The 10059-nt window shown below is 33.9% G+C and overlaps 1 protein-coding gene and 1 long non-coding RNA gene across 2 annotated transcripts in view; one reads left to right on the forward strand and one right to left on the reverse strand.

Moving 5' to 3' along the window:
• Nucleotides 1–1371: 1371 nt before the first annotated feature.
• Nucleotides 1372–10059, reverse strand: part of LOC128249089 (uncharacterized) — a 9090-nt gene continuing 402 nt past the window's right edge. Inside the window, exon 2 of the long non-coding RNA XR_008265217.1 lies at nt 1372–2138. This is a non-coding gene — a long non-coding RNA (uncharacterized LOC128249089). The remainder of the gene's footprint in view (nt 2139–10059) is intronic.
• The window catches only part of LOC106868436 (ATP-dependent RNA helicase A), a 57741-nt gene continuing 54670 nt past the window's right edge, over nt 6989–10059 (forward strand). The window contains exon 1 of the mRNA XM_014913702.2: nt 6989–7209. The gene's annotated coding sequence lies outside the window, so the exon portion shown is untranslated. The remainder of the gene's footprint in view (nt 7210–10059) is intronic.

Raw genomic sequence — 10059 nt, forward strand, 5'->3', positions numbered from 1 at the left:
AAAAATTGCAAACTGCTCTTTACTTTAATTTTATATATACACATTAGCGAATCGCTAAACCATCCAATAATTTGGATGACAAAAACATAAATACAAATAGGAGGTCTGGAGAAAGTTGAACAATCTAGTGGGCTTAACTGATGAAGCAACGGAAATTGCTGAAACTGTTGTCAGTATTAAGAATTCTCAATCAACATTTTTTGGGATAACTACAATCCCTGTTAGCATATATGTTTTCATCCATGTGCATTAAGTACAGCACTAGAGCACTTTAGCTCTTATTTCTAGCTCAATGTAGATGTTTCCAAACACCCTAATCATAATTAGTGTCAATTATAAATCTCCTTTCTGGTGAAACATTGCAAACTGTTGTATATATTGATTTTATATATAGACATTAGCGAATCGCTAAATCATTCAATAATTTGGATGACAAAAACATAAATACTAATAGCGAAATGGGGACTGGCTTGTGCGGGTGGCACATAAAAGACACCATTTCGAGCGTGGCCGTTTTCGTGCGGGTGACACGTAAAAGCACCCACTACACTCTCTGAGTGGTTGGCGTTAGGAAGGGCATCCAGCTGTAGAAACTCTGCCAAATTAGATTGGAGCCTGGTGTTGCCATCCGGTTTCACCAGTCCTCAGTCAAATCATCCAACCCATGCTAGCATGGAAAGCGGACGTTAAACGATGATGATGATGATGATGTCCTGAAAAAGCCGAGCAATCAAGTGGGCTGAACTGATGAGGCAACAGAAATTGCCGAAACTGATGTCAGAATTAAGAATTCAGGATTGGCATTTTTCAGACAATTATGGTCCCTATTAGTATATATGTTTTCATTCATGTGCGTTAACTACAGCATTAGAGCTCTAGCTCTTATTTCTTCCAATGTTGGTGTTTCCTAACACCCTAGTCATATTTAGTGACAATTATAAATCTCCTTTATGGTGAAACATTGCAAACTGCTGTTTATATTAATTTTAAATATATATATATATATATATATACATATATATCATAAGGGCACATGAAGTGCCTACCTGCTTGAAAGTGGTGTTAAAACCTTCAACTAAGCCACCAATGACACTGAAAAATTCAACAGATAACAACAGTAATTGAGTGAATGAGTAAAAACATTTTGCCATACCATCACAGCTTAATGCTATATAGTTTGGTAATTTGGATATGATAAATATAAATTTTAATTATATAGGTATCTAATGCTATTTAAAGCCTGAAGCCACCTATATTATTGTTGTTATCAATTTATATTTACTACAGATAGTAATAACAATAATAATATCTTTATAAATATTCATTTTTGAATATTTACTCCTTATAATATATACACAGACATGCAGGAAATAAATAAAACATATTTAATTTTCAAAATTTCTGATCTAAGCATCTTCATATGTTTTCAGCAGTGTACAATTTTCAATGTAATTATTCTTTTTCATTCCAGGTGCCATTATATTAAACATTTGTGAAGAGTAGCCATCCACACACAAAATATTCAGCAGAACTGTCAGATTTTCAAAGAGGTTGTGTTGGTGGGCAATCTGAGGCTGGTCTTAGCCAACAAAAAATTGCCGAAAATCTTCAAATTCCTCTTTCTACTGTTAATTGAATTATAGTGCAATTCAAAAGCCAAGGAAAAGAATCAACAGATTCTCGTCCCAGCTGACCTGGGCCCTCGGGAAGGAAGCTTCGCTGTTTGAAGAGAATTGTGGAAAGCAAACCCCATTTGAAGGCTTCTGACATTGCAAAACAGCTAGAAGTTAGTCCAAGAATGTGTGTTACATATTTGCATAAGTTTGGGTATTATAGACGAGCAGTTAGAAGAAAGCCTTTCCTTCAACCAATTAATATCATGAAAAAAAAGAAATGGGCTAAAGAGATGTCAGAAAAATCCAGTTCATTTTGGGATAGAGTGATTTTCTCAGATGAATCCAGATTTGCATTCTTTTCAAACAGTGGACATGTTTGGGTCTGGAGGCTTCCAAATCAAGAATTTGATTTGAAACGACTCCAACCAACTGTAAAATATAGCAGTATCTCTGTAATGGTATGGGAAGCTGTTACCAGCAATGGTCGTTCTGAGCTGATCGAATGTGTTGGAACCATAAACTCTGAAAAATACATCGAAATACTTAAGCAAGGACTACTTCCAACATATTCACATGATAACATAACAAAAAATGAGTTTTTATTCATGGAAGATGGGGTTCCATGCCACACAGCAAAAAGGAATCAACAATGGCTGACTGAAAATAGAATCATAAAGCTTCCTTGGCCGAGCCAATCTCCTGACATGAACCCAATTGAAAATCTTTGGAGCATACTAGATAGAGCTTTATGAAAAACTCAACAGAAACCTAAATCTAAAGATGAATTGTTTCGATTGTTGTGCGAAAAGTGGGCAGAAATTCCACAAGAGACAATTACAAAGCTCATCAGTTCAATGCCAAAAAGAGATTCTGAATTAAAAACTGCAAAGGGAATATCAACTAAATACTAAAATATGTAGTCCTACCTATCAATTACTTTTCAATTGTTTACTTTGCATATTAAATAAAAGATTTTGAAAATTAAAGGTGTCTATTTACTTCCTGCATGTCTGTGCATATATGCTTTCAGTGCAAATTGTTTTTTATACAGCGCCGAGTTTACAATCCTGTAAATAATAATAATGGTATTTTTATATAAGCTTAAAGCTTATGGCAATCACCGTGCAATGACTAGGGAAATAGTCTAATTAAGGGGCATTGTAAGCCCTCAACAGAAAAAAGAAGGCTTTCCTATCCACGTGGGAGTTGAACCCACATCCCTTTGTTAACGCGACTAAGTGTGTTACCTTTACATACACACACACACATGCATGCAAATAGATATATGTATATATATATATGATCGGCTTCTTTCAGTTTCCGTCTAGCAAGTACACTCACAATGCTTTAGTTGGCCTGAGATTAGAGGAGAACACTTGTCCAAGGTACTGCACAATGGGACTGAACCCAAGAACACATGGTTGAGAATTTTGTTCCTCAGATGTGACATAAAAGAGAAAAAGAAAACCCTTACCATAAGAATTTCTTCTCTGTTTTTATCACTTATAGATCCATTTACATCTAGGAAACATAGATGTGAATGTGAATGGAATGAAGCCCAGTACTTAACTGATATTTTACTTTATTGATCCTGCTAGGATGAAAGGCAAAGTTAAAAGTGACATGATTTCATTTTAGAGTTTAAAGTGTCATACCTAAATACTATACCTATGTAGTAGAGCTTTTGCTGAATTCTGAACCATTGTTCTTAGATTTTTCTAACTTAAGACTATATTATCACCATAAAAGGCATGCCTATGTGAATATGGCTTGACTAATCAGCATTGGCTGACTTGTCATGGTTGCCATGTCAAACCTCAAAGTATGTATGTGGGTTTTCCTACCAAATAGCTTGATAAAAGGTTCTGGAAAAATTGGTTTATGGTTATAAAAAGCTGGTTAAATTCAACCTCAGACTAGATCCACTCAGCATTCCACATGAAACTATACCACTTTACTCAGTGAGTTGGTCTCTTGCTTTCTTTTACATTTCCGTTTTAACACGCTTATGTATTACTTATATGCTCAGATTTTAACTTCTTCAACTGATTTCATCTTCAATAACTAAGAACTAATTTCGTATTACCTAGTACATAAGTTGTACTACAGAAGGTTCCACTTGTTCTAATAAATCATTTATATATATGCAAATAAAAATAAATAGTGCAGGTTAAATAAAATATATGAAAACACAAATAAATATTAGTGGGGTTGTAGTGGGGCTTAGATTTTGAAACCACATTTGCTCAGTAACGAGAAATAGGCCACAGTATATCAAGTGATTTGGCCTAATTATTAGCCAATAGTATTTCGACTCTAATTGTTTGTATAATTTCCAACAGAAATTTTCATGAGTTTCTCACTGAAACAGGTATAAATTAAAATGCATGCCACAATCTGAGAGGCAACAGAGAAGGTAAGTTTCTTGGTCGTTGCCTGTTTTAAAGGAATTGTTTGTCTACAATGGACACAGAATTTTTCTGCTTCTCACATGACAATATAACTAGCTTTCCTAGCTAACATGTAGTCATATCTTCTATAACAATAAATGTGAAATTCTGTTTATCTAGGACCCCTGTATCTCAGTCTACATTTGCTCTAGATAGACATATTATACCTTTTTGGAATCAGGATGTCCTTCACTTGCCCTTCATTTGGTTCTTGAACATCCAGCATTGGGATCTGATTTAAAAGCATTTAGGTTGCTATTTCTTGCAAGTAAAGCTTGACTGATTCACACCATCTTGATTGGTGTTTGTCAGATGATGTTAGAGATTAATGGGGAGATTAATGACATTAGCTTCACTAATTTTACGTCGAGATAAGAACTCTGGGATAAATTGGTCAACAGTTGGAATTCAAATTGGGACTGAAACATTAGAATAATTGCATTACAGAATTAATTCTCATCTCTCCTTAACCTGCAGTCAAACACCACCAGGGCACAATGATTATAGTCATGCTATTTAATTCTCCTTAATTTTGGGCCACAAGCCCAATTAGCCCTCCACAGGAGCTAGCTTAAAAGTCTGCATGGAGTGCGACTTTTAAGCTAGTTAGTAATAAATGCTTATCTAGACACTTCTGGCATGCAGTTTACACCTGGCAAAAACTTCTGTATGCTTTAATTAAGTAAATGCTTTTGTTGAGAATATTGAATGAACTTAATTTTAATTTGGGTGACAGCAAAAAGCCAAAATCAGTCTTACCAATTATTGAACACCTATTTAATCAAGTTTCTGCAAGGTCATTATTGCCTTCACACACAGATTACCCAACATTGTGACCTACCAACAAAGAATAAATGACTTAAAAATTCCAAATTAGGAACGTTTTGTCTGATGCTCTAACAATTCTGCCATTGTTAAACAGAGGCGTTGCTTTGAAAGCGTATTGTACTAAAAGATTACATATGTAAGCCCCCACTCTGTATGTATTTATTGGCATTATTTCTATGTATTTAGTATGCAGAAAACTATTCTAAAGTATTTTCCCTCAGTTGATACTGATAATTGATGTGTATACATTGCCTCTGTTTCTTTTTAAATCTATCAATTCATTGTCATAACAATTGAGAATATGCTCTGCTGAGGAGATTTTAATAACATAGAAACAGGTTTATTGCTTTCACTTTTAAAGAAGTGATCCACATTTAATCGCAATGCCTTTTACTTTTTTGAAAATTTCAATTAACTGTTATTATTTGAGTTATGTGGTTACTTTTTGATCTTAAAAACCTATTGAAGTAGTTTTTATTTACTAATTGCTTTGGTAATTCCGTTTAATCGAAGTTTTACAATCGCTATACTACATTTCTGAAATCCTGCTATTATATGCCTCTAGTAGCAGAACGCTTCCTTGATTTTACCCCAGCCCTATTATATATTTATCCCTTTCATAAAGACATCACAGTTGAGAAAATTAATTCCGATATATTGACCGAACCAATATTGAACGTACCTTACACTCCTAATGTTTATTAAACGGTATTATGTTTAAAAGTCTATGATGAGAAATAACCTTTCCTTTAGTGTTATATCTTTTTTTAATATGGCGGGGTGAGGGTGGGATATCATCTCCATTTTTGTCTCATTTATTAAGGAAAATGATGAATACAACTGATCAGACCTATTGAACGAATAGAATTCTTTAAATAGATTAATGTCCTGATAAAATAGGTGAGTACGGATGTTTGGGGCATAAGAAAAGCCTTTCTCGAAATATCAGAACCACCCACCTTCTTTACGGCACATGAACTCATTTTACAGATTTTAACTGCTTTGTGATATATATATTATATATATATATCGTGTATCTGCAGATCATCACTAGTTTTTCTTAGATTCTATATTCTTTTCCTTTTACTATCCAACGAATAATGAAGGCATTCCTCACCACCACCACATCAGTAATCAAAGTAATAGTGCCGACTGTCTGATGTTATGATTGTGGTGATGAAGATGCCGTCAAAGCCAGGAATCCGTGTCGGTTAACGATAAATATCTTAAACAACTATTATATATACCATATATAATTTTATTGAAATGCACGTACATAATAGCATATTCGCAAAAACCAGAGATTGTTAGTCCCCGGTTAGTTCTCACTGAGCAAACCTACAACGATCAAAGGTATTCCAGCCATGGCCATCTCGTCTTTCTCTTGGGCAATACTTTTATAGGTTTACAATATGTCCCTCCCTTTTCGAGACAACAACACGTAATTTACTGAAAAATGTAGCTGCTATTTCTAGCTGATCGAGTTTCTTTGGTGAAGTTCGGAGAAACTTACCCAGAGTCGATAACATAATCAGTAGGGTCTCGCACCTGATTACCAGATGTAGGTGGGCTAGGAATGTAAGAGATAGAGTGGCTGCATTACATCTCGCAGCCGTCGACACAGTCGGAGTAGTCGTAGACAAATACACTTCCTTGAATTCTACTGATGACAGCGGCGATGACAAAAAGAGGTCCTTTATACGAGGAAAAATTATCCTCTCATTCTAGCATAGTTTATTTACAAACAGCAAAAACAAACTAAAACAGAATGTGCATCTTCAAACACATTGTCTGATGTTTTGTTTTGTTTGTTTTCTTCCTCGTTGTTAAGAAGAAAAAAATGATCAAAACAAAACAAAACACCGAGTTCATTTCACTCAAAATGTAAATTGAGATCTAAATTTTATTATTAATAGGAGTATTTAATGTAGCAGATATATCTGAAATGTGTTTTAGTAATAAATAAATGAACAGATATACAAAATGGTAACTTGAACGAAATAAAAACAAAAATGGCATGTTAAGTAATATACTCGGTAATGAGAAAATACTGAAAATTTATTAAGAATTTTTATGCTCAAGATATTCAATGAATATCAACAGTATTATTTATGATAAAATTGATTATAATTATTATTAGGAAAACTATTTCTCCAGTTGTATTCTTACATTATACTTTAGTCCATCATTCTATTGAAATCACAAGTTAGCTCCCTTGGACACCGTTATTGAACGAGTTAAAGGAAATCGCCATCTTGCTGTCAACTTTAAGTAAATGGTTTCATTGCAATCGTCGACTTGCATTGTGATTTGAAGTGAGTATCCGAAATAACGCAATTTTCTAAAATATTTACTCTATTCCAAACTAACTCTTATGTACATATATGTATGTTTATACTTTGTATTGTACAGCAGAGAAGAGTTTTACTGTATAATACAGGACGGCGATACTAAAAGTGATTTATGAAAAGCATTTTAATCCGAACTTCGAACAATAGTTTCATTAATATTTTATATATATATATGTATATATATACATACACCATGCATTGTATTTGTTAGACAGTTTGCATTTGTCATCAAAATACACGAGTAAAAAGAAAACGGACAGATGTAGGGATCATAACAACGTCTTTCTAAATAAATACTTTTAATAAATTAAGGAAGCGATGTGAAATTTGTTCAATTTTATTAACTCTTTTTGTTTCTTTTTTAACTTTGGTTCTGATGACAGTTGTTATTTCAACGTCTGGTTTAATGTTAGAGTTAAATATAAAAGTCTTATATTTATACTCGAGAATTGGCGTTACATAAACTGTAACAACATCTTCCCCCTAACACAATATTTTATTTATCCTGACAGATTATCGAAAGCTTTTACACGTGGGTTTATGTCTGGATAAATAATAGTTGCTGTTTTCTGTATGCTTGTGTTTAACAATTCGATGAAATCTTTATTTTGTTTAAAGTATTATGATTATCGTTAGGGCTATTTGCCTAAACGAAATCACCACCAAAACACTTAGTATTTAGTATGTCATTTGAAGATGACATGCGTAAAAATAATGCCGACTCTGTTGACTTGTACAGGCAAAATGGCCGGCGAGTTTCTGGATAGAATTGCGTTTTGGTTTAACAAGCAAGCTAAGATGTTTTAGTTAATGTTTATGTCGGCACACATAGTGTTCACGATAGTCAGCAAACTAACTACCTCTGAGTGTGAGTTTTGATGTCATTTACACTGGAACATATTGCGAAATTTGTCTGTTAAACATCATAATAATAGAAATTAGCTAAGTTTTTGTAAGTCGTATGAAGCCTGGTAGAAACTTCAACTGAAACATTAAAATTTATACTACTGCTTCACGACAAATGAAGAACCTAATGAAATTTTGCCGACTTTATTCACAGATTTTTACCTTCGCTTATCACTAGCTTACCTTCGGATTCTGTACTTTTCTATTCGCTATAATGATTATGATAATTATTCTTCTAATTTTGGCAATAAGGCTTGCATTTTGTTTTTAAAGAGGAGTTAGACTAGTACCGAAAGATCACCGTTAGTCGATTACATTCGACCTCAGTACTCAGCTGGTATTTATTTTATCGATGCCTGAAGGATGATAAATGGTCAAGTCGGCCTCGGTTGAATTTGTACACAACGTAAAAAGCCAGAAGAAAATGCAGCTAAGCATTTTGCCCAACGCACTATCCTGCTTACTGACTATATTTGATAATTCTTTCTAATTTTGGCACAAGGCCAGCAATTTTGAGGGGAGAGGGTATGTCGATATATCGACTCCAAAAGAATGTATGGCACAGTTGACCTCGGCGGGATTTCAACTCAGATGACAAAGAGCCGGAACAAATGTCACTAAGCATTTTGTCAGCTCGCCACCTTTATAATAACAATCCTTTCTACTACAGGCACAAGGCCTGAAATTTTGAGGGGAGGAGTTACTTGATTACATTGACCGAGTGTTCAGTTGGTACTTATTTTATCAACCACAAAAGGATGAAAGACAAGGTCGAACTAAGAACGTAAAGAGGGAAGAAATGTCGTTAAGTATTTAATTCGGTGTGCTAACGGTTGACAACAATAGGGAGAGGGGGTAAATCGATTACATTGACCCCTAAAGGATGAAAGGCAAAGTCGAACTCGGTGGTACCTGAACTCAAAACGTAAAGTCAGACGAAATGCCACTGAGCTCTTGGCCCCTGCAATTTTAGCGGAGGGGATTAGTCGAAAATACCGATTCCAGTACTTGTACTTTATTCAATCAACCCCGAAAGGATGAGCATCGGCGGGATTTGAATGCGGAACAATAAAAAGCCAAAACAAATGCAACAAGGAATTTTTTTTTGTACCGACAAAAAGCGTGTTACATAAGATGTGTGTGTGTGTGTGTGTGACGTCGAATGTATTGAATGTTCATAGTGTACAAATAAAGAAGTCTTTTTGAAACAGAAGCCTCAAACTAGGGATTGACCACAAGTGCCTGAGACATCGGGGACATTATGATTACGAAATTAAAACAAGATTTACAAGTAAAAGGATGAGATTAATAACTACAAACATTCATAAATATATAATAAAATAGTAATAATTTCTTTTATTTGCCACAAGGGGAACAGATGATGGGAACGTTACAAAGTACAAACAAAAACATTTACGCAGAATCAATTATGAAATAATATTTATGTAATTCCTTTGTTTGATAAGGAATTACTGATTTATGTAGTTTCGCATTCATACTAGCACGTGTTATAAACACTTTCGCTAATGTAAACATCGGCTACTAGTTAACTCTCAAGTACCCACTATACTAAACTCTAAGAGAAATTAGTTTTACACACACACACAAAAAAAAAAGAAAATTGTTTCAAAGTGAAAATAATAGTACTTCTTCCGAGTACAGTTTGTGAATTCTATTATCCAGGATAGGTTACAGAAGTGTTTAAATTTATAGTTGTATTAATTTGTGGTGATAAGATGTTTGGGAACATTTTTTTTTTCAAGTTTGAAAATAAAAATGATACAACAGTGTAAAATTGTTTTGTTGAATTTAAGAAACCTCCTCCCCGTTTTATTTTTTCACCGATAAAATTTGGTTTTTAATATATTTTAATTTAAATCATTTTATTATATATATATATATATATAT

Source organism: Octopus bimaculoides, chromosome 1 (assembly GCF_001194135.2).
Source record: "Octopus bimaculoides isolate UCB-OBI-ISO-001 chromosome 1, ASM119413v2, whole genome shotgun sequence".
NCBI lineage: Eukaryota > Metazoa > Mollusca > Cephalopoda > Octopoda > Octopodidae > Octopus > Octopus bimaculoides.